The 18594-nt window shown below is 38.3% G+C and overlaps 1 long non-coding RNA gene across 3 annotated transcripts; it reads left to right on the forward strand.

The window, feature by feature from the left end:
- The first annotated feature begins 784 nt into the window (after nucleotides 1–784).
- LOC110770729 (uncharacterized) lies at nucleotides 785–3717 on the forward strand. 3 transcript variants are annotated; one of them, XR_002528780.2, is made up of 4 exons: nucleotides 790–1303; nucleotides 1401–1500; nucleotides 2057–2365; nucleotides 3508–3717. It is a non-coding gene; the product is annotated as an uncharacterized LOC110770729 (long non-coding RNA). The 3 variants fall into 3 exon arrangements; XR_002528779.2 differs by having other exon boundaries at nucleotides 794–1303; nucleotides 2117–2365; XR_015833094.1 differs by having other exon boundaries at nucleotides 785–1303; nucleotides 1401–2365.
- The last annotated feature ends 14877 nt before the right edge of the window (nucleotides 3718–18594 follow it).

Below are 18594 nucleotides of genomic sequence, written 5' to 3' on the forward strand. Positions count from 1 at the left end.
CACTATATTATGTTGTTGCCCAAGTTTTGGGCTCGATCCGAAATCAATAGGTGTAAGAAATTGGACAATTCAGGTTCAAAGGCAGTTCGTTCCAAGTTGGAGTGGTTGGTGTTATGGGTAATTCTAGAAATCGGATTTCACTCAAGCTTAACCAAATGACTCCTCCCACCATATTATGATGTTGCCCAAGTTTTGGGCTCGATCCGAAATCAATAGGTGGAAGAAATTGGACAATTTATGTTCAACGGCAGTTCGTTCCTGATCGGGGTGGTTGGTGTATTCAATAGTTCTAGAGATCGGATTTCACTCAAAACCAACCAACTGACTCCTCCCACCATATTATGATGTTGCCCATGTTTTGGGCTCGATCTGAAATCAATAGGTGTAAGAAATTGGATAATTCAAGTTTAAAGACAGTTCGTTCCTAATTGGAGTGGTTGGTGTTTTGGGTAGTTCTAGAGATCGGATTTGACTCAAACTTAACCAAACACTACAAGAAAAACCACCTTAGTTGACACTATATAGTTGATGTTTTTGTATAAACTGTCAACTATTGTGATATACCTTGACGTTTTTTAAAAAGTGTCAACTATGTACCGCATAACATTGACGTTTATTAAAAAGTGTCAAATAAACCATATGTTACTTGACATTTATGGGAAAACGTCAGGTTTTTATCGCATATTGGTGATGTTGATTAAAAAACGTCAAATAAAACCCAAGATTACCTGACGCTTTTTCTGCTAAAAAAAAGGAAAAAAGGAAAAATAAAGGCAACCTGACGCTTTGGGAACCCTTTAGAAAACTGAGGTCGTATATGAATCAATTTACTGTATTACATTTTCTGCCATAGTCTCTCTCTCTCTTCTAGATCCAGATCTAGATCTGATACGAACAGTCTCTCTCTCTCTCTTCTAGATCCAGATCTAGATCTGATACGAACAATCCTTTTCAGTTTCTATCCCTTCGTATTTTCTCTCACTTTCTTTCTATTCCCTTCGTACCCAACCAGCAAACTATCCTATCTCGTTAGCCAACCAGCCACCATTCTCCAGCCTCCATCCGTAGGGGGATGGGTTATCTACCCACGATACTAAACAACTTTGAGCTAGGACTTTTCTGGGAGACATCTCTTGCATCCTTTAGTTCTGCCATAATTTGGTAAGGTGACAAAAACAGCTATCACAAGGGCGTTGCTGGACCAAAGGCTATGACATCCCTTAGAGCAGTTCGGCGACATCGTCGAGGCCATTGTCACCAGATTATCGCACATATACTTTGAAGATCATCTTTCGTTTCAAAAGCTAAGATTTTTTCAATACCCATCTTTTTTCTATTTCTCTAACAGTCAAATATTTGATGAATTCGATCTAAATTTTGAATGGGTTTGTTTGGGTCAGATTTTTGTAATATTGAATTTGCAAGACCTGCTTGTACGGGACCAAAGCTGTTAGCTAATCTTTGCTCCTCTGGCTAGTTCGCTCACTTTCCCCTTTTATGGTATCTAATCTTCTTCGCAATCTACGTTTCTTATCACTTCCCTTTGTTTTACACACAGTTACTGCGTTTCTTATGCCTAATTTGCTTTGTTTTATACACAATTACTGCTTTTCTTTTGCCTAATTTACTTGAAAAGGGCTGCTTTGATAAATTTATGTATAATGAAACTGAAATCAGTTGCCCAATCCCTCATATGTGTCCATATACATAGGAAGCCCGACTCATTACATCGTGTCTAATGCTTACCAGCCTGGGCTTGTCTACCCTTTCTATGAATATTGTTGAGGCTTGAGAGTTATAATCAATCTGGGTAGACTAAGATCTTTGGGTGTGACTAGTCTTGGTGTTAGAAAGTGAGTTTGACTATGAGTTTTATGATTGCCCGAGCCCTTCTATATGCCTTCACTTCTTCCACAGTGGCCTCAAGGTATGCCACCAAGTTCCCACACAATTATATGTTGCAATTTGTTTCTTTCCTTATTTATTATTCTTTTAAGAAATGAAGGTTTCTATGTTGTTAAAGGTATTTTTTTTTATAAAGAATATTTACATTCAGACGGCTTCATGAATTATTGGCTGACTTGATTACCTACATTCCTTTTTCTGTGCATGGAAGATAAAGAAGTCTGTGGGTATGCAGGTAATGTTATCCACTTTCTGTGATTGAGTTCAAAACTTAATATCAATATAGAATTTCTTTATTTTATATTGATGTCACGTTTTGGTTGTATATGATCATGAACATTCTGAATATACTGGTCCTCATCTTTCTGGGAGGAAATTCTCGTCTTGATTATTGTGTTGTTGCTCACCATGCCCTTCAAATTCATTGGAGGGCATGTCCACTCTTTCGCTTTGGGATGAGGTATGTTATTCACTTGTTTTATTTGGAATTAACAACCTGTTTTGATGATTAAGCCAATGATTTTGTTTTCTTGCTTTTTTGGGAGCTGAATCTCTGTTTTGAGTCTCTTTGCTCTTAGTTTTCTCGTGGATTCCTTATCCACCTTCTATATCATGTTTCTTTTTTCTTTTTAATAGTATCTATGTGCATTATAGCTATATTAGCACTTTAGTGTAATGGACTTGATATTTGGAATGATAATTGGTGATGGTTCTTAATGGACTTGTTTTATATAGAGTTATTGCTTTTCTTATGCCTAATTGCTTTGTTTTATACACAATTACTGCTTTTCTTATGCCTAATTTTCTTGAAAAGGGCTGCTTTAATAAATTTTTGTATAAGGAAACTGAAATCAGTTGCCCAATAATACCTCATATGTGTATATCTACATAGGAAGCCCTGCTCATTACCTCCTCTCTCATGCTTACCATCTTGGGATACTTCTAATATAAACACAAGTTGTGATAGTTACAGAGTGTTTTCTATACTACAGATTTTTTTCTATACTCCTTGCATTGAAACTCTGAACTACTCATGGCTAGAAACATAATATTAAAAGATCATAGAAAATATACATGTTTACTAACAAAAATATATGCAATTCTATAGGTACTTTGTATTGTTACCCATTAAAGATATTGCTTACTTAGAGGCTAATCCAATTAGGTAGCTCAACCTGTGATATTCATGATTAATGGTTTGTAAATTAGATTATAACTGCAATATTGGCTTGTTATTAGTCCTAGTGTAGAGGAGGCTTTCTATTAGAGCTGTGACATAGACTATACAGGATTTTCAAGGTTTCTATTTGAACTATGGTATATATTTTCTAAACCCCATAATATAAGGAAACATATCTTTGTTGTTGGTAAGGGCTGCATCTCAAGGTTGAGCTATTTTTTGTAGTTGACTCAAGGTTGAGCTATTTTTTGTAGCAACATCCTGATTTTCTGTATATTTGTATATTCTTCTTTATGGATGGTGCTCATGACTTGTAAATCTTGTGAAGTAATCAGGATATGTATTTTAGTCTGATTACTATCTAGTTATTAATTGTTGTAGGTTTTAATAACTCATCGATCCATATGTTCATGTTTTGGCAGATTTGTATGAGTACGAAAGGCTCCAACCAAAGCAAGACTTAGACTTATGATGGGCGTTACTTGGAGATGTTACGGGGAAAGTAAAGTTTTTAGGTGACATTATTTGTAGAGAGCTGGGTTTATTTTAGTATGTTTAATTGTAAATGTATTTATACATTTAAGTATATGCTTGTATTTTAAATTATTATATATAGTTGTACTGTTCTAGTGGATTACAATTTCTAATTTGATTTTTATGCATTTCTTTTAATATTAAACTCTACATTGACAGCTTTTGTTGTCAATAAACATTTTTTTTATATTTATTAGATTTTTGTTCTTGACGGCTAATATCTATCAAGAAAGCTCAATTAAAACGTCAACAAACACATTAGTTGACACTTGGAAAGCGTCAGCAATGACCATAAGGTGACACATTTTGCCATCTTGTGACGGTTTTTATTTGTCAGGGAAAACCATTATTTGACGGATAAAAACCGTCAAGTATGTGGGTACACCTTTAGTGATTGGTATTCCTGATGCTTTTTAAGCCGTCAAGAATCTATTTACGTGACACTTTTTAACCGTCAGTAAAGGGTGTTTTTCTTGTAGTGAAATGACTCCTCCCACCATATTATGATGTTGCCCAAGTTTTGGGCTCGATCCGAAATCAATAGGTGTAAGAAATTGGACAATTTATGTTCAAAGACAGTTCGTTCATAATCGGAGTGGTTGGTGTATTCCATAGTTCTGGAGATCGGATTTCACTCAAACTAACCAAATGACTCCGCCCACCATATTATGATGTTGCCCAAGTTTTGGGCTCGATCCGAAATCAATAGGTTTAATAAATTGGACAATTCAAGTTCAAAGGCAGTTCGTTCCTAATTGGGGTGGTTGGTGTTTTGGGTAGTTCTAGAGATCGGATTTCACTCAAACTTAACCAAACGACTCCTCTCACCATATTATGATGTCGCCCAAGTTTTGGGCTCGATCCGAGATCGATAGGTGTAAGAAATTGGACAACTTAAGTTCAAAGGTAGTGCGTTCCTAATCAGACTGGTTGGTATATTCTATAGTTCCAGAGATCGGATTTCAATCAAAACTAACCAAATGACTCCTCCCACCATATTATGATGTTGCTCAATTTTTGGGCTCGATCCGAAATCAGTGGGTGTAAGAAATTGGACAATTCAAGTTCAAAGGCAGTTCGTTCCTAATTGGAGTGGTTGGTGTTTTGGGTAGTTCTAGAGATCGGACTTCCCTAAAACTTAACCAAATGACTCCTTCCACCAGATTATGATGTTGTCCAAGTTTTGGGCTCGATCCGAAATCAATAGGTGTTAGAAATTGGACAATTCAAGTTGAAAGGCAGTTCGTTCCTAATTGGAGTGGTTGGTGTTTTGGGTAGTTCTAGCGATCGGATTTCACTCAAACTTAACCAAATGACTACTCCCACCATATTATGATGTTGCCCAAGTTTTGGGATCGATCTGAAATAAATAGGGGTAAGAAATTGGACAATTCAAGTTCAAAGGCAGTTCGTTCCTAATTGGAGTGGTTGGTGTTTTGGGTAGTTCTAGAGATCGGATTTCACTCAAACTTAACCAAACGACTCCTCTCACCATATTATGATGTCGCCCAAGTTTTGGGCTCGATCCGAGATCGATAGGTGTAAGAAATTGGACAATTTAAGTTCAAAGGCCGTTCATTCCTAATTGGGGTGGTTTGGTGTATTGGGTAGTTCTAGACATCGGATTTCACTCAAACTTAACCAAATGACTCCTCCCACCATATTATGATGTTGCCCAAGTTCTGGCCTCGATCCGAAACAAATAGGGGTAAGAAATTGGACAATTCGTGTTCAAAGGCAGTTCGTTCCTCATTGGAGTGGTTGGTGTTTTGGGTAGTTCGAGAGATCGGATTTCCCTCAAACTTCACCAAAGGACTCCTCCCACCATATTATGATTTTGCCCAAGTTTTGGGCTCGATCCGAAATCAATAGGTGTAAGAAATTGGACAATTTATGTTCAAAGGCAGTTCGTTCCTAATCGGAGTGGTTGGTGTATTCCATAGTTCTGGAGATCGGATTTCACTCAAACTAACCAAATGACTCCTCCCACCATATTATGATGTTGCCCAAGTTTTGGGCTCGTTCCGAAATCAATAGGTTTAAGAAATTGGACAATTTATGTTCAAAGGCAGTTCGTTCCTAATCGGAGTGGTTGGTGTATTCCATAGTTCTAGAGATCGGATTTCACTCAAACTTAACCAAATGGCACCCCCCACCATATTATGATGTTGCCCAGGTTTTGGGCTCAATCCGAAATCAATAGGTGTAAGAGATTGGACAATTCAAGTTCAAAGGCAATTCTTTCCTAATTGGAGTGGTTGGTGTTTTGGGTAGTTCTAGAGATTGGATTTCACTCAAACTTAACGAAATGACTCCTCCCACCATGTTATGATGTTGCTCAAGTTTTGTGCTCGATCCGAAATCAATAGGGGTAAGAAATTGGAGAATTCAAGTTCACAGGCAGTTCGTTCGTCATTGGAGTGGTTGGTGTTTTGGGTAGTTCTAGAGATCGGATTTCCCTCGAACTTAACCAAATGACTCCTCCCACCATATTATGATGTTGCCCAAGTTTTGGGCTCGATCCGAAATCAATGGGTGTAAGAAATTGGACAATCCAAGTTCAAAGGCCGTTCGTTCCTAATTGGACTGGTTGGTGTTTTGGGTAGTTCTAGAGATCGGATTTCACTCAAACTTAACCAAATGACTCCTCCCACCATATTATAATGCTGCCCAAGTTTTGGGCTCGATCCGAAATCAATATGTGTAAGAAATTGTACAAATCAAGATCAAAGGCAGTTCGTTCCTAATTGGAGTGGTTGGTGTTTTGGGTAGTTCTACAGATTGGATTTCCCGCAAACTTAACCAAATGACTCCTCCCACCACATTATGATGTTGCCCCAGTTTTGGGCTCGATCCGAAATCAATAGGTGTACGAAATTGGACAATTCATGTTCAAAGGCAAATCTTTCTTAATTGGTGTGGTTGGTGTTTTGGGTAGTTCTAGAGATCGGATTTCACCCAAACTTAACCAAATGACTCCTCCCACCATATTATGATGTTGCCAAAGTTTTGGGCTCGATCCGAAATCAATAGGTGTAAGAAATTGGACAATTCAAGTTCAAAGGCCGTTCGTTCCTAATTGGAGTGGTTGGTGTTTTGGGTAGTTCTAGAGATCGGATTTCACTCAAACTTAACCAAACGACTACTCCCACCATATTATGATGTTGCCCAAGTTTTGGGCTCGATCCGAAATCAATGGGTGTAAGAAATTGGACAATTCAAGTTCAAAGGCAGTTCGTTCCTATTTGGAGTGGTTAGTGTATTGGGTAGTTCTAGTGATCGGATTTCACTCAAACTTAACCAAATGACTCCTCCCACCATATTATGACGTTGCCCAAGTTTTGGGCTCGATCCGAAATCAATAGGTGTAAGAAATTGAACAATTCAAGTTGAATGGCAATTCGTTCCTAATTGGGGTGGTTGGTGTGTTGGGTTGTTCTAGGGATTGGATTTCACTCAAAATTAACCAAATGACTCCTCCCACCATATTATGACGTTGCCCAAGTTTTGGGCTCGATCCGAAATCAATAGGTGTAAGAAATTGGACAATTTATGTTCATAGGCAGTTCGTTCCTAATCGGAGTGATTGTTGTATTCCATAGTTCTAGAGATCGGATTTCACTCAAAACTAACCAAATGACTCCTCCCACCATATTATTATGTTGCCCAAGTTTTGGGCTCGATCCGAAATCAATAGGTGTAAGAAATTGAACAATTTAAGTTGGAAGGCAGTTAGTTCCTAATTGGTGTGGTTGGTGTGTTCGGTAGTTCTAGAGATCGGATTTCACCCAAAATTATCCAAATGACTCCTCCCACCATATTATGATGTGGCCCAAGTTTTGGGCTCGATCCGAAATCAATAGGTGCAAGAAACTGGACAATTTATGTTGAAAGACGGTTCGTTCCTAATCGGAGTGGTTGGTGTATTCCATAGTTCTAGAGATCGGATTTCATTCAAAACTAACCAAATGACTCCTCCCACCATGTTATGATGTTGCCCAAGTTTTGGGCTCGATCTGAAATCAATAGTGTAAGAAATTGGACAATTCAAGTTCAAAGGCAGTTCCTTCCTAATCGGAGTGGTTGGTGTTTTGGGTAGTTCTAGAGATCGGATTTCACTCAAACTTAACCAAATGACTCCTCCCACCATATTATGACGTTGCCAAAGTTTTGGGCTCGATCCGAAATCAATAGGTGTAAGAAATTGGACAATTCAAGTTCAAAGGCAGTTCGTTTCTAATTGGAGTGGTTGGTGTTTTGGGTAGTTCTAGAGATCGTATTTCACTCAAACTTAACCAAATGACTCCTCCCACCATATTATGATGTTGCCCAAGTTTTGGGCTCGATCCGAAATCAATAGGGGTAAGAAATTGGACAATTCAAGTTCAAAGACAGTTCGTTTCTAATTGGAGTGGTTGGTGGTTTGGGTAGTTCTAGAGATCGGATTTCAGTCAAACTTAACCAAATGACTCCTCCCACCATATTATGATGTTGCCAAAGGTTTGGGCTCGATCCGAAATCAATAGGTGTAAGAAAATGGACAATTCAAGTTCAAAGGCCGTTCGTTCCTAATTGGAGCGGTTGGTGTTTTGGGTAGTTCTAGAGATCGGATTTCACTCAAACTGAACCAAATGACTCCTCCTACCATATTATGATGCTGCCCAAGTTTTGGGCTCGATCCGAAATCAATAGGTGCAAGAAATTGGACAATTCATGTTCAAAGGCAGTTCGTTCCTAATTGGAGTGGTTGGTGTTTTGGGTAGTTCTAGAGATCGGATTTCACTCAAACTTAACCAAATGACTCCTCCCACCATATTATGATGTTGCCCAAGTTTTGGGCTCGATCCGAAATCAAAAGGTGTAAGAAACTGGACAATTTAAGTTCAAAGGCAGTTCGTTCCTAATCGGAGTGGTTGGTGTATTCCATAGTTCTAGAGATCGGATTTCACTCAAACTTAACCAAATGACTCCTCGCACCATATTATGATGTTGCCCAGGTTTTAGGCTCGATCCGAAATCAATAGGGGTAAGAAATTGGACAATTCAAGTTCAAAGGCAAGTCTTTCCTAATTGGAGTGGTTGGTGTTTTGGGTAGTTCTAGAGATTGGATTTCCCTCAAAATTAACCAAATGACTACTCCCACCACATTACGATGTTGCCCCAGTTTTGGGCTCGATCCGAAATCAATAGGGGTAAGAAATTGGACAATTCAAGTTCAAAGACAGTTCGTTTCTAATTGGAGTGGTTGGTGGTTTGGGTAGTTCTAGAGATCGGATTTCAGTCAAACTTAACCAAATGACTCCTCCCACCATATTATGATGTTGCCAAAGGTTTGGGCTCGATCCGAAATCAATAGGTGTAAGAAAATGGACAATTCAAGTTCAAAGGCCGTTCGTTCCTAATTGGAGCGGTTGGTGTTTTGGGTAGTTCTAGAGATCGGATTTCACTCAAACTGAACCAAATGACTCCTCCTACCATATTATGATGCTGCCCAAGTTTTGGGCTCGATCCGAAATCAATAGGTGCAAGAAATTGGACAATTCATGTTCAAAGGCAGTTCGTTCCTAATTGGAGTGGTTGGTGTTTTGGGTAGTTCTAGAGATCGGATTTCACTCAAACTTAACCAAATGACTCCTCCCACCATATTATGATGTTGCCCAAGTTTTGGGCTCGATCCGAAATCAAAAGGTGTAAGAAACTGGACAATTTAAGTTCAAAGGCAGTTCGTTCCTAATCGGAGTGGTTGGTGTATTCCATAGTTCTAGAGATCGGATTTCACTCAAACTTAACCAAATGACTCCTCCCACCATATTATGGTGTTGCCCAGGTTTTAGGCTCGATCCGAAATCAATAGGGGTAAGAAATTGGACAATTCAAGTTCAAAGGCAAGTCTTTCCTAATTGGAGTGGTTGGTGTTTTGGGTAGTTCTAGAGATTGGATTTCCCTCAAAATTAACCAAATGACTACTCCCACCACATTACGATGTTGCCCCAGTTTTGGGCTCGATCCGAAATCAATAGGTGTAAGAAATTGGACAATTCAAGTTCAAAGGCAAATCTGTCCAAATTGGAGTGGTTGGTGTTTTGGGTAGTTCTGGAGATCGGATTTCCCTAAAACTTTACCAAATGACTCCTCCCCCAATATTATGATGCTGCCCAAGTTTTGGGCTCGATCCGAAATCAATATGTGTAAGAAATTGTACAATTCTAGATCAAAGGCAGTTCGTTCCTAATTGGAGTGGATGGTGTTTTGGGTAGTTCTAGAGATTGGATTTCACGCAAATTTAACCAAATGACTCCTCCCACTATATTATGATGTTGCCCCTGTTTTGGGCTCAATCCGAAATCAATAGGTGTAAGAAATTGGACAAATCAAGATCAAAGCCAGTTTCTTCCTAGTTGGAGTGGTTGGTGTTTTGGGTAGTTCTAGAGATTGGATTTCACTCAAACTCAACCAAATGACTCCTCCCTCCATATTATGATGTTGCCCCAGTTTTGGTCTCGATCCGAAATCAATAGGTGTAAGAAATTGGACAATTCAAGTTCAAAGGCAGTTCGTTTCTAACAGGAGTGGTTGGTGTTTTGGGTAGTTCTAGAGATCGGATTTCACTCAAACTTAACCAAATGACTCCTCCCACCATTTTATGATGCTGCCCAAGTTTTGGGCTCGATCCAAAATCAGTAAGTGTAAGAAATTGTACAATTCAAGATCAAAGGCAGTTCGTTCCTAATTGGAGTAGTTGGTGTTTTGGGTAGTTCTAGATATTGGATTTCACTCAAACTTAACCAAATGACTCCTCCCACCATATTATGAGGTTGCCCCAGTTTTGGGCTCGATCCGAAATCAAGAGATGTAAGAAATTGGACAATTCAAGTTCGAAGGCAATTCTTTCCTAATTGGAGTGGTTGGTGTTTTGGGAAGTTCTAGAGATCGGATTTCACTCAAACTTAACCAAATGACTCCTCCCACCATGTTATGATGTTGCCAAAGTTTTGGGCTCGATCCGAAATCAATATGTGTAAGAAATTGGACAATTCAAGTTTAAAGGAAGTTCGTTCCTAATTACAATGGTTGGTGTTTTAGGTAGTTCTAGAGATCGGATTTCACTCAAACTTAACCAAATGACTCCTCCCACCATATTATGTTGCTGCCCCAGTTTTTTGCTCGATCCAAAATCAATTGGTGTAAGAAATTGGACAATTCAAGTTCAAAGGTAGTTCGTTCCTAATTGGAGTGGTTGGTGTTTTGGGTAGTTCTAAAGATTGGATTTCACTCAAACATAACCAAATGACTCCTCCCACCATATTATGATGTTGCCCAAGTTTTGGGCTCGATCCGAAATCAATAGGTGTAAGAAATTGGACAATTCAAGTTCAAAGGCAGTTCGTTCTTGATTGGAGTGGTTGGTGTCTTGGGTAGTTCTAGAGATCGGATATCACTCAAACATAACCAACTGACTCCTCCCACCATATTATGATGTTGCCCAAGTTTTGGGCTCGATCCGAAATTAATAGGTGTAAGAAATTGGACAATTCAAGTTCAAAGGCAGTTCGTTCCTAATTGGAGTGGTGGGAGTTTTGGGTAGTTCTAAAGATCGGATTTCACTCAAACTTAACCAAATGACTCCTACAACCATATTATGATGTTGCCCAAGTTTTGTGCTTGCTCCGAAATCAATAGATGTAAGAAATTTGACAATTCATGTTCAAAGGCAGTTCGTTCCTAATTGGAGTTGTGGGTGTTTTGGGTAGTTCTAGAGATCGGATTTCACTCAAACTTAACCGAATGACTCCTACAACCATATTATGATGTTGCCCAAGTTTTGGGCTCGCTCCGAAATCAATAGATTTAAGAAATTGGACAATTCATGTTCAAAGGCAGTTCGTTCCTAATTGGAGTGGTGGGTGTTTTGGGTAGTTCTAGAGATCGGATTTCACTCAAACTCAACCAAATGACTCCTCCCACCATATTATGATGTTGCCGAAGTTTTTGGCTCGATCCGAAATCAATTGGTGTAAGAAATTGGACAATTCAAGTTCAAAGGCAGTTCATTCCTAATTGGAGTGGTTGGTGTTTAGGGTAGTTCTAGAGATCGGATCTCACTCAAACATAACCAAATGACTCCTCCCACCATATTATGATGTTGCCCACGTTTTGGGCTCGGTCCGAAATCAATAGGTGTAAGAAATTGGACAATTCACGTTCAAAGGCAGTTCGTTCCTAATTGGAGTCGTTGGTGTTTTGGGTAGTTCTAGAGATCGGATTTCACTCAAACTTAACCAAATGACTCCTCCCACCATATAATGATGTTGCCCAAATTTTGGGCTCGATCCGAAATCAATAGGTGTAAGAAATTGGACAATTCAAGTTCAAAGGCAGTTCGTTCCTAATTGGAGTGGTTGGTGTTTTGGGTAGTTCTAGAGATCGGATATCACTCAAACATAACCAAATGACTCCTCCCACCATATTATGATGTTGCCCAAGTTTTGGGGTCGATCCGAAATCAATAGGTGTAAGAAATTGCACAATTCAAGTTGAAAGGCAGTTCGTTCCTGATTGGAGTGGTGGGTGTTTTGGGTAGTTCTAGAGATCGGATTTTGTTAAGCTCATAATTTCATACATATACATGCCCAAATTTACTTACTTCTTTTGCTTAGTTTCCTATAATTTTGAGTTATTTGCCTCCCTTTGTGTGTTTTGTAGGCCAAAAGAGCAAGAGAGCATAATTCATGCAATTCAAGCATGTTAAGGCCTAATTTGGATGAAGGGAAGAAGAGCTTAAAGACAAACTCATTTTTTGCTACAGCCCCCTGCCAGTCCAGTTCCGTAGGTCATATTGCAAGCTTTGTTTCAGCAACCTACACAGCTCGGATGAGGCAGCATTCTTTATGAAAGTTGTTCCAATGGGTGTATACTATAATATATCCAACATTCAGCCCCATTGGATAAATATGGAGTCTTTCACCTAGCAAACACAGAACCATGCTCAGGATGGATTTTTGTCAGCGAGCAAAACGAGTTAACAATTTGTTTCGGCCTTAACTTCCTCCTCCGAGCTTGGATTGGGCCAATACTTGTGTGGTTTGATCATACACATTCTGAACTTCACAATGGACATCTTAAAGTCTTCAATTGATTCAGCCTAGCCCAATTCGTAAGCCCTTGAAGTTGCTGGTCATGCTGACATGAGGATGAGCTGGTTGGAAGCTTGGTCATGGTGAGCTAGGCATGAGCTATTGTAGCTAGTTGGAAGCTTGGTCATGGTGACATGAAGATGAGCTAGGGCTGCTGGTGGGATTTATTGGTGAAGTGCATTAACCAATTCTGATTTTCTAATCCAAGTGCATCAACCAAATCAGATTTTATAATACAAGTGTTGTATGCATTAGTCATATTGAATTCAGATTTTCACTTCCCCTAGGCCTATAAATAGGGATGTTCTCTAAGCTTGTAAACACACCCCAAGGGGGGGAGCTCTCAAACACTTCTCTAGAGCTCCCTTCCCTTCTCTCCCTCAAATTCTCTTAGTTTTGCTTTCTAGTTCTCAATTCTAGCTTTCCTTTTGCTTCTTAGTTGTAATTTATTTTTCTTTGTAATGCAAATTCTTTTCTTAAGTTTTCAAGTTTGATTAGTTTCCAAGTTTCAATTATGGTTAATGTTCTTATTCATTATGCTTATAAGTTAATATGCTAGTTTGAATGATTGATCACCATTTAGGCTTGCATGTTAGCTATCTTGGTTTGAATTAAGAGTATACACCATGCTTTAATTCGAATTGAACTATGAATAGGAAGAGTATGTATGGACATTCGACAACAGGGATTAGATACATGCTTGGTTGTTTAAATTGTTCTTCTATGCTTAATGGGTTCCTAATGCTTAATTTTAGGTTAGACAACAAATGATCAAATTAGGGAATTAGGAACACAAGGTTATGACCACACACCATGGCTTAAGCATACTTTAGCTAGAATCAATCCATTAATCTAATTGAACTTGGGAACTTATTTGCTTGAGTTATTTCCTTTTTTTCTTGTTGTATTTATTTCCTTTCTTTTTTCATTTCTGCTTTGTGTAGGGAAAATGAATTGAATCATTCAATCACCAATCCTCGTGGGATCGACCTCGCACTTACATACGCTATACTACCGAACGGCTCGTGCACTTGCGAGTATCACAAGTTGAGGATGCAACTGAATCCATTTTGGTGCAGCTGTATCTACACAACAAGTTTTTGGCGCCGTTGCCGGGGAATCGAATGCCCTAGTCTCCAAACCTGTGTTTTAACCTTCAAAACCACCCTTTGTTACTTTTGTTTACTTGCTTTCCGTTGCAATTTCAGTTTGTTCATTTCTTTCTATAATCACAAGCATTCTCACTTCAAAGTTCATTTTAATCTTGCTGCATTTGTTTTCAAACTCACTCTAAATTCTGTTTTAGATTTAACTTCCTAACTTCTTGAATTCGGTAATCTAAAGTACATAACTAATTTGAACTTCTCAATCTTCGTGGGTACGACCTCGTACTTGTCTTGCTATACTACTAATTGCCCCGTACAATTGCGAGTTAACATATTATTAACAACAAATTTTGGCGCCGTTGCCGGGGATCGGTAACATTGTTTGATTCTATTTGGCTTTCCTACTTTATTTTTTTTCTTAACTGGACAATTTCAAGTTTTAAAGTTAATGATGTTAATGGACAAGTTGTGTTTGTAGTCCAACAGAAAAGGACAATTGCCCAACAAGCAAGAGAACTGGGTTTAAGTCCCAGCTTACACAACCCATTGGTGCTTGTTGCTTTGAAGCATGGAATTGGACTTGTGTTGATTTTTCCTTTTCATTTTTAGTTTTTTTTAATATTTCGTAATCCTTTAATTCCGTTTCAAGTTTTTGTGTGTGTTTGTTTTAGCAATGTAAATAGCTCAATAAAAATGGAGAGAGATGGCAACTTCAAAGATAGGAAGTGTGGAGTAGTGGGAGAAGTCGCGACCTCCAAATGCATCACGCTCGACCTAATCGCTTCAAGGGGGAGCATTTCAATCCTTTCTCTTTACTTGTTATTATTTTAAATTTCTGTTTCTTTTTTTATAAAAATTTTAAAAAATAAAATATTTAAAAATTTAAAAAGATTTTTCATATGAGCTGACTTATGGTAACTCCAGTGAGCACTTCCGTCAATACAATGTCTAGGAGTTCTTTAGGCGACACCTTCGGTGTCTAAGAAGTTTGGGTTTTAAGCGGGACCATTGTGACCCCTCCATCCTTCCCGGATCCCCTGGCTGTGTTTTCTGAGGCCCTTAACTGGTCATCCGTGAGTTGCTTATATATTCATTTTTTTTTCTTTCTAAACCTTCTTCTTAACTTTTCCCCTTATCATTTACATGTTCTCAATCATCTTTACTTTGCTTTAACATTGAGGACAATGTTCAATTCAGGTATGGGGGGAAGGTTTTCAATTTCTATTTTCTTATCCATTTGTGTTTTCAATTTTCGTTCTCTTGTCACTAATTATTTTTTTTTTTTTAAGAATGTCATACAATCAATGCTATGGAGCTGCTATTTGAGGTTTTCATATCAGAATTTTGCACTTCACAAAGCTTTTTCTCTTAGAATTCTGGTGGCTAAAGTACCATGCTCAAATTCTTGAAGGAAAATAGTGGAGACTACCCTAGTGAGCTATATCGAGCCTAATTACTTTCTTGAGAGGGTTTAAAGTGTTCTATTTCTCATCCATACTTATTTTCTTCAATTCACTCTAATTGATCTCATCATTTCATTTTGATTGAATACTAAGGATGATTCTCTTTTGCAGATATCATGTGCTTGCTCTCATTCATGAATGAACTCATTGAAGTGATGCTAGGCTATGTGTGTATAACCATTCTATATGCTTTCTTTTCACCCTACCCATATGTGTGTTCCATTAGCCCTCTTGAAGCCAAACACTTAAAGCCTTTTTCTTCTATCACCCTCATCATTTCCCTACCTTTGTATCTCAATCTGAGATACTTGACCTATTGTAGCCATACCCTATAGCTTAGAAATATACCAAGGTGTGCCAAGATAAAGTTTGAAGCAAGGAAGTTGCTGCCATGTGCCTAAATGAAAGATGATGTGAATCGGATTTCACTCAAACTTAACCAAATGACTCCTCCCACCATATTATGTTGTTGCCCAAGTTTTGGGCTCGATCTGAAATCAATAGGTGTAAGAAATTGGACAATTCAAGTTCAAAGGCAGTTCGTTCCTAATTGGAGTGGTTGGTGTTTTGGGTAGTTCTAGAGACCGAATTTCACTCAAACATAACCAAATGACTCCTCCCACCATATTATGATGTTGCCCAAGTTTTGGCCTCGATATGAAATCAATAGGTTCAAGAAATTGGACAATTAAAGTTCAAAGGCTGTTCGTTCCTAATTGGAGTGGTTGGTGTTTTGGGTTGTTCTAGAAATCGGATTTCACTCAAACTTAACCAAATGACTCCTGCCACCATATTATGATGTTGCCCAAGTATTGGGAACGATCCGAAATAAATAGGGGTAAGAAATTGGACAATTCAAGTTCGAAGGCAGTTCGTTCCTAACTGGAGTGGTTGGTGTTTTGGGTAGTTCTAGAGATCGAATTTCACTCAAACTTAACCAAATGATTCCTCCCACCATATTAAGATGTTGCTCAAGTTTTGGGCTCGATCCAAAATCAATAGGTGTAAAAAATTGGACAATTCAAATTGAAAGGCAGTTCGTTCCTAATTCGGGTGGTTGGTGTGTTGGGTAGTTCTAGAGATCGGATTTCATTCAAACGTAACCAAATGACTCCTCCCACCATATTATGTTGTTGCCCAAGTTTTGGGCTTGATCCGAAATCAATAGGTTTAAGAAATTTGACAATTTATGTTCAATGGCAGTTCGTTCCTAATCGGAGTGGTTGGTGTATTCCATAGTTCTAGAGATAGGATTTCACCCAAAACAAACCAAATTACTCCTCCCACCATATTGTGATGTTGGCCAAGATTTGGGCTCGATCCGAAATTAATAGCCGTAAGAAATTGGACAATTCAAGTTCAAAGGCAGTTCGTTCCTAGTTGGGGTGGTTTGGTGTATTGGGTAGTTCTAGACATCGGATTTCACTCAAACTTAACCAAATTACTCCTCCCACCATATTATGATGTTGCCCAAGTTTTGGGCTTGGTCCGAAATCAATAGGTGTAAGAAATTGGATAATTCAAGTTCAAAGGCAGTTCGTTCCTAATTGGAGTGGTTGGTGTTTTGGGTAGTTGTTGTGAAATTATTGCAAGCGCACAATTCGCACAAGTAATATAGAAATAAGTAGAGTATCGTTCCCACGAAGACTGTAATTTCCTATTAATTACCAATTATGATTAATTCAAAAGTTTATCTGAACAATTGATTAAGAAGATTGATTGATTTAAGTAACCTAAAACAATTATGAAAAATAGCAATTTAATTAATGATAGAAAATCAAGATGATGAGACACTAGAGCATCCGATTTCACCATAACCAATTCCACTTAATTCTTATAGCCAATTAACCCTAATTACTATCCATGTTGACAGTTGGTTTCTCCTAATTCATTCGATATCCCCTCTCGGGCTCAACCAAAAGTATTCTTAATTAACAACCCATTCTCTCTCGAGCAACGGATTTAGGAAATCAAGAACCCATTAAATTCTGTGAGAACCTGCAAGAAAACTGCATGAGTCATGTTAGTCCCTCTCGGGCACTCATTCAAGACATGGTATTTGTTACAAGAAGCAAACACCAAACATCTCCTCTCAGTCTCCGCTTGGATCATCAAATCAATTAAATATTGGCCAGATATTCAAAGCATTAAGAACAGTAACAAATACTCAACATGGAATAGTAATAAGAAATTAATATAACTATAAAAATTAAGTATTCATGGTTAGGCTACATCGTAGCCCTAGCAAGGATAATTAGTTCATGACAAAAGAAAAGATAAACAAGAGAATTGTTGTCATAAAACCGATTTGGCAGATGGACTTTATCTTCCGAGTCTCCACAGGAACACCTTCGAAAGCTCCTCAAGTAGTGTAGCAGCAAATCCTTGGTTCTCTCTGATGTTTCTCTGGGTGTATGAAAGTTGGTGGAAAAGTATGGTATATGGGAGGATGGTCTGAAGAGATCCTTAGGGTGATCTTATATAGTGTAAAACAATTAAACCCTACTCTTAAAAGGTCTGGAAAAACTCTCCTAAAGCAAAACAAAATCCCAAACAATTAAGGAAACAAATTAGGAAAGAATCCTTCTTTGACTTGGAAACACGTCAGCCATCTTGCACGCACGTTTTGAGGTCGTTCCAATTCCTAGTAAATTCTGGAAAAATATGAGAAACGTAGCTTTATCTCTAAGCTTTCCAAGCATATATTACACACCACTAGGAAAAATCGGAAAGGTCTTCAAATCTTCAATCTTCCACCGCAGTGCAGTTTTGACGGAATTTCAACTTAGGCTGTCTTGACTTGCAAGTCTGGAGCATTTGGCTTGGTAGAAAATTATGAAACTTTGATACAATGATCTTCAATGTCTTAGCTTTCTTCTCCAATTGGCCTTGCGCTAAAATTCATTTGAAAAGTCGATTTTCAGTCGAAATCCTTCCAAGAGTGCAGAATAGCTGAAAATAAGGAAAGTAAGGTAATAATGCTATTTTAAATTAACTTTCCCTACAAAAACCAAATAAAAGAGATATAAAAATATAGTAAATAATGCACTTATCAAACTACCTCAAACCTATCTTTTGCTAGTCCTCGAGCAAAATTAGAAACAAAAAATAAAAACAAAACGAAAAACTAACTAAACCACTTTCGCAGGTAAACTCGATGGCACTTAGCATGTGCCACAAGCCGTTAAACCTCTAGGTGTCCCTAGTAGGAGGAGTTGTGTCTCCTGAGGGTTTACCAGTTACGATACCCACAAACGTTTAACTGCAAAACA

The sequence above is a fragment of the Prunus avium genome, chromosome 1 (assembly GCF_965620075.1).
Source record: "Prunus avium chromosome 1, drPruAviu1.hap1.1, whole genome shotgun sequence".
NCBI classification, from domain to species: Eukaryota; Viridiplantae; Streptophyta; class Magnoliopsida; order Rosales; family Rosaceae; genus Prunus; species Prunus avium.